The sequence below is a fragment of the Pristis pectinata genome, chromosome 1, assembly GCF_009764475.1.
Source record: "Pristis pectinata isolate sPriPec2 chromosome 1, sPriPec2.1.pri, whole genome shotgun sequence".
Lineage (NCBI taxonomy): Eukaryota > Metazoa > Chordata > Chondrichthyes > Rhinopristiformes > Pristidae > Pristis > Pristis pectinata.
The window spans coordinates 128260858-128267792 of NC_067405.1; the positions used below are offsets into that span (position 1 = coordinate 128260858).

At 42.6% G+C, this 6935-nt stretch overlaps 1 protein-coding gene across 3 annotated transcripts in view; it reads right to left on the bottom strand.

Moving 5' to 3' along the window:
• The window catches only part of lgmn (legumain), a 47652-nt gene extending 40726 nt beyond the window's left edge, over positions 1–6926 (bottom strand). Inside the window, exon 1 of one of the 3 annotated variants that reach the window (XM_052030457.1) lies at positions 6653–6926. The gene's annotated coding sequence lies outside the window, so the exon portion shown is untranslated. The remainder of the gene's footprint in view (positions 1–6652) is intronic. The other 2 variants (XM_052030369.1, XM_052030546.1) reach the window with 2 other exon arrangements.
• Between the last annotated feature and the right edge of the window lie 9 nt (positions 6927–6935).

Here is a 6935-nt window from a genome sequence, read left to right on the forward strand (position 1 = left end):
AGGAGATGTTGTTCCCAATCCTCACTGACTGAGGTCTGCCGATGAGGAAGTCGAGTATCCAGTTGCAGAGGGAGGTACAGAGACCCAGGTCTTGAAGCTTGATGATGAGTGTGGATGGGATGATTGTGTTGAACGCCGAGCTGTAGTCGACGTAGCCTGATGTATGAGTTCCTGTTGTCCAGGTGGTCCAGAGCAAAGTGAAAGGGCCAGAGAAATCGCATCTGCTCTTGACCTCTTGTGGCGGCAGACAAATTGGAGCGGATCCTGGTCATCTCTAAGGCAGGAGTTGATTAGCGCCATAACCAACCTCTCGAAGCACTTCATTACAGTTGAGCACTACTGGACGGTAGTCATTGAGACAGGTCACCACGCTCTTCTTGGGCACTTGGTACAATAGATGCCTTTTTGAAGCAGGTGGGAACCTCAGACCACAGAAGCGAGAGGTTGAATATGTCCGTAAGTACTCCAGCCAGTTGGTCTGCACAGATCTTTACTACTCGGCCAGGTATACCATCTGGACCAGACGGCTTTCAGGGATTCACCCTCTTGAAGGATGCCCGGACATCAGCCTCAGGGACTGAAGTTACAGGGTCATCTGGAGATGTGGGGGCTCATGTGGGTGTGTCATGGTTTTCCCCACCAAAGCATGCATAAAAGGCACTGAACTCATCTATTACATATGTTGAAAAATACATTGTTCCTTAAAGATTTCTTTCAATACATAAACACTATGAACCAGTTTTAACAGTGTGTTAGATTTTGTGCACTTTTCCATTTCACTTCCTTAACAACAGCTGCAGCAATTGTATATTCTTAACCATACATCCTTTAGCCTGCTTTCAACACAGATTGTCTGGACTCAGAATATATAAGCCATTCAGTGAAGAATTCTGGGATATACATTTATTGTTGCCCAATAACCTTGCGATCTTGAGAGCGGCTAATGTGATTTTATTCCATCTGACAAAATCTGGAAATGCAGAATGCTCAGTTTAAATCCAGAACAGATTGTTCAATTATATTGTTAATTAGCCTGGGCAGCAGGTGAAGCTCAGTAATCCCATTTCAGTTTCATCACAAGTATCTTCTAGAACATTCCTAACTTTATAAATACACAGCAAATTTTGATGAATTTGTTATGTCCCACGTTACAACAAAAAGAATATGAAACAAAAACAGAAAAATGCTGGAAACACTCAGCAGGTCAGCAGCATTTGTGGAAAAAGGGACAGATATCTTTCGGGTGAAACCCTTCACCAGAACTGAGAAAGAGAGGAGAAAAGGTTAGTTTTAAGTTTAAGAGAAGTTGGGGAAGGAAGAGATGAATAGGACATACTGCAAATTGCAGGTCAGCATGTGCTAATAGAGGGGAAAAAGAAAACAAGCTAATATCACAGACAAATGACTTGCAGCAGAAGTGGCCAGTTCTGAAATAGACAGAGGAAGCAAGTTATTGGAAGTTGCAGAATTGAATCCGAACATACCAGAAGATATGCTGTTCCTCAAGCTTGCGTTGGGCCTCTCTACAGACAGAATATTTTGTTTTTAAAAAAAATTAAATTGTAATAAAAATAAAAATTGGTGGAAATACTTAAGAGTCTCACAGCATCTGAGGAGAAAGAAATAAAATTAACATTTTAGTCTGGTAACCTTTCATCATAATTGGAGTTAAGCAGGTATAGAGGCAGGGAAGAAGGAGAAAAAAAAATTCATGATACAAAGAAAAACAGGTAAGATGAACTGACAAAAGTTAACCTCAAAACTTACAAACTTCTTAATAGGCTTGACCTAATGTAATGTTTCTCTTGAGTCTAAGAGCTGGGGCAGTTTGAGAATCTGGGGTAGTCCATTTAGGACTGACATGAGGGGTAGTTTCTACACGCACAGGGTGGTGAATACTTGGAAGTTTTTTTTAACCCTGGACAACTGTGGAAGCTGAATTGCTAGTTCATTCAAAACAGGGATTAATATATTTCTGGAATTAAGGAAATCAAAAGATGTGGGGATGGTGCTGCAAAATGGCACTGAAGTAGAAGCTGATCATGATGAGTGGTGGAACAGGCTCAGAGGGCCATATGCCATGCTCCAGCTCCTTTTTCTTATGTTCTTATGTAAAAGGGCAATGAGATTCAGCAGCCAACCTAAATGAGTATGTCACCACCATCACAGACTTTATCATCAGGTGTGTTAGGACTGTGTACCAAAGAGGACAATCTGGGTGTTCCCAAACCAGAAACCATAGATGTACCAGGAGAACCACTCCCTACTGAAGTCTACAACTGCGGCATTCAAATCAGGTGACCCTGACCCTAACAAGAAATCGAGATATGACCTCCGTAAAGCTATCAGGGATGCAAAGAGACTATACCAGTCCAAAGTCAAGTCCTAGACCAGCGATCAGTTGTTGCAGGGCTTACATGCTATAACTGGCTACAAAACAAAGTCAGGCAGCATCACCAACAACAGCGCATCCCTTCCCGATGTGCTTGACGCATTCTATGCATGTTTTGAACAGAAGGGGATGGGAATGTCATCACCCACCCTGACAGCCTGCAATGTTCCTGAACCCACAGTCACTGTTGTGGACACAAGATCAGTCTTCCGGAGAGTGAACCTGTGGAAAGCATCTGGGCCAATGGTGTCCTTCGTCGTGTCCTTAGCTCACCTGGCAGGGGTACTTGAAGACATTTTTAACCTCTCTCTACTTCAATCTGCAATTCCCACCTGTTTTAAGAAGGCCACTGTCATCCCGGTACCTAAGAAAAACAACGTAGTGTGCCTCAATGACTACAGCCCGGTGGCTCTGACATCCACTATCATGAAGTGCTTTGAGAGGCTGGTCATGGCACGCATCAACTCCAGCCTCCCAGACAACCTCGACCCGCTGCAATTCACTTACTGTGAAAACAGGTCTATGATAGACGCCATCTCCTTGGCCCTACACTCATCTCTGGAGCATATGGACAGTAAAGGCACCTTCATTAGACTATTGTTTATTGACTACAGCACTTTTAATACTAACTCCAAGCAAACTCATCTTTAAACTCATCGAGCTGGGATACAACACCTCCCTTTGCAACTGGATCCTTGACTTCCTGACCACCAGACCGCAATCAGTAAGGATAGGCAGCAACACCTCCGCCATTATCATCCTCAACACTGGTGCCCCACAAGGCTGCGTCCTCAGCCCTCTACTCCCTATACACTCATGACTGCGTGGCCAGATTCTGCTCTAACTCCATTTACAAGTTTGCAGATGATACCACCATAGTGGGCCGTATTGCAAATAACGATGAGTCAGAGTACAGGAAGGAGATAGAGAGCTTAGTGACATGGTGTCATTACAACAACCTTTCCCTCAATGTCAGCAAAACAAAACAGCTGGTCATTGACTTCAGGAAGTGGGACAATGTACATACTTCTGTCTACATCAACGGTGCTGAGGTCAAGAGGGTTGAGAACTTCAAATTCCTAGGAGTGAACATCACTAATAGCCTGTCCTGGTCCAACCACATTGATGCCATGGCCTAGAAACCTCACCAGTGCCTCTACTTCCTCAGGAGGCTAATGCAATTTGGCCTTTGACCTTCACCAATTTTTATTGATGCACCATAGAAAGCATCCTATCTGGATGCATCACGGCAATTGCTCTGCCCAGGACCGCAAGAAACTGCAGAGAGTTGTGGACACAACCCAGCACATCACAGAAACCAGCCTCCCCTCCATGGACTCTGTCTATACCTCTCACTGCCTTGGTGAAGCAGCCAGCATAACCAAAGACCCCACCCATCCCGGACATTCTATCTTCTCCCCCCTCCTATTGGACAGAAGGTATAAAAGCCTGAAAGCATGTATCACCAGGCTCAAGGACAGCTTCTATCCTGCTATTATAAGACTATTAAACGGTTCCCTAGTACAATATGATAGGCTCTTAACCTCACAATCTATCTCATTATGACCTTGAACCTTGTTGTCTATCAGCACTGCACTCTCTCTGTAACTGTAACACTTTATTCTGCATCTGTTATTGTTTTACCTTGTACTACCTCAATGCACTGTGTAATGAATTGATCTATATGAACAGTATGCAAGACAAGTTTTTCACTGTACCTCAGTACATGTGACAATAGTAAACTAATTTACTAAATTTACATGAAACAAAGAATGGCTGTACACAAAGTGTAAATTTATTACAAAAAGCTGTTCCTTGAAAGAATAGGGCAAGTCATTGTGATCTGGAATTGGTCGACTCATTGTTGAGTTTGGAAGGCAATAATGTATCTAATCAAAATATTAAGTGTTGCTCTTGCTTCTTGACATTTTGAAAAAAAGACTAGTGCTAGGGCCAAAGGCAGCAAAATTAGAGTGGAAACAGGAGTGAATAGCTACCATGAAAAGATCAACCAATCTTCAAGTGAAAAGCAAAAAATGGTATATTCTGAAAACATGTTTGTTTTCTCTCTTTTTCTGTTCTGATTAAAGAATCTTGACCTGAAGCATTAACTGCTACCTCTCTCCTGCTGAGTATCTCAACCAAGCTGCAGTCGATCTGCCTGATGTACAAAACACTTGGAATTGTATGGGGAAATTGCCAATGGAAAGGATAAGGCTGTTAGGAACCTCCAGACCCAACTTTTCCTCACTTGGTCCATTACTATCCCCACTTGTGTTGCATCATTCCTGCCTCTTGTCATAATTTGCCCTGCCTCACACCCTATCACTGTCTTTCTATGTATTCCTTCCCCATCCATGTTATTATTTTAAATCTGAGTATCTTTTAGCGTTTTCCAGTTATGAAGTTCTTTCTTGCTCCATAGACACTACCTGATCAGCAGCTTCTGTTTCCAATTTCAATTCCCAACATAAATCATATATTAATCTGAAAGTGAAAATAAAAAAAGAAGCTGTAGATGCTGGAAATCTAATGCTGAATGAGCCAATATCACAGACCTGACCAATTCCTGCAAAGGCAGCACAAACATATAAAGAAAGATTGGGCAATTAGGTTTATATTCACTAGAAATTAGAAGAATGAGAAGGGATCTCATAGAAACCTACAAATTTCTAAAGTGACTGGGCAAATTGGATGCAAGAGGGATATTCTTGATGGCAGGCTAGTCAAGGACCAGAGGTCATGATCTATGGCTAGGGTAGACTATCTAAGACCAAAGCGTGGTTAACCTATGGAATTCTCTACCACAGAAAGCAATTGACGTGACATCATTATATTGTCACAAACCAGCAACAAAAGAAACACACTGAGCATGATTTAGTGTTAAAAACTATTTTATTAATCACTACTTATGATAATACGTAAAATAAAAGTAAAAATGTTAGTATGTTAGAATTCAAGAATGTTAAACCTCGAACGTTAACCCCAAAACTAAACTCTTCGTGTGTGTGTGTGTGTGTGTGTGACAAAGTCCAAAACTCCCAGTTCCTGAATGGTTCTTAAAGTTCAGTTCCGCAAGCCATAAGGTGAAACATGAGCAAGGGCTTCTTCAACAACCACCGTTGTCTGAAGATAAGATGTAGATATAGAAAAACATAGAGAGAGTACATACGAAATCCAAATGTTCCACGATGGAACCCAAACGACACTTCAGTGTTTACTCGGTAGTGACTTCCTCACCCCGAAAAGCATCCGAACCGTGGTCGTCCACATACAAATACCTGTTTCCTTCTACAGGTCAGCAACAAAGTGAACTCCACCGGATTACTTCCAACTTCCATACATGGATTTCAGTGGCAAACACAGTTATTGTTTCTCATCCATCGATAGAGAAAACAAGCAGGCTGGTGTCTCTCTCCCTTCTCTCTCTCTCTCCTTCTTCTTCTGACTTCTTCAACAACGTCATTACGTCCTTTATCTTCTATTGACGTAAGCACGCCCCACACACACATACACACACACTCTCTATCTTAAAGGGACTTTCACTGAGTCCGTAACAATATATTCAAGCAGTTAGATTTTGTTCTCAAAGCTAAAGGGATCAAGGGCTAGTGACAGAAAGCCAGAATGGGGTACTGAATTTGGATGATCATTAAATTGTGCATCATGCTCGAAGGACCAAATGACCTACATCTGCTCTTATTTTTCATGATAATACAGAGTAGTAGAATAGGCATAGACAGTGTAGATAGTTGGTGTCTGTTCCTCATTGGCACATTGGTCAGCAAAGGTCTGTTTTATGCTGTACAACACTATGAATCTAAAGGCACATTAAAGTGGCAGCAACAGTGAGCTCAGCGCCACCACAACAGACCAGCTATTTGCAACACATCACACTTCTTTGTCATCCTCTACCTACCTGTTAAATACACATCCTCACAACAATTATGTACAATATGAGATTCTCCCTTCGTCCCATCCATCTTTCCCCATTCTCTCTTTCTCCAGTTCTGATGAATGATCTTCAACCTGAAATGTAAATTCTGTTTCTCCTTCCACAGATGCTGAATGTTTCCAGCATTCAGTCCAATACCAAAAACAGAGCTCATGATTTTTTAATTTTAAAAATATACTTTTACTCATAAAAATAAAATACAATCAGTGCATGTCTTTCTTTACACTCATCGTGCCTTCAGACTAATGCATACCATTACAAAGCAGCAATGCCACTTGCATTTCCTCTTTAGACGATGCACTCACCGAGGGTTTGAGGGGCTGTAACTAAGGAGCCAGCCCCTCAGCGTGCAGTGGAGTCCGACCCTAGACTGTGGTCCTCCCCTAATAAAGTCGTTGCAGTGGGTGCACCCAGCTTCAGGGCAGCCCTCAGTACAAACTCCTGCACCCTGCAATGTGCCAGCCAGCTGCATTCACCGAGGCACTGGACCGCTAAATTAAACCACTGGAAAGCAACGCCCTCGACACCTCCTCAGCCCCATTCCCATCCTCCTCCCACGACGTGCGACGTTCAGCCTGCGTCATGACG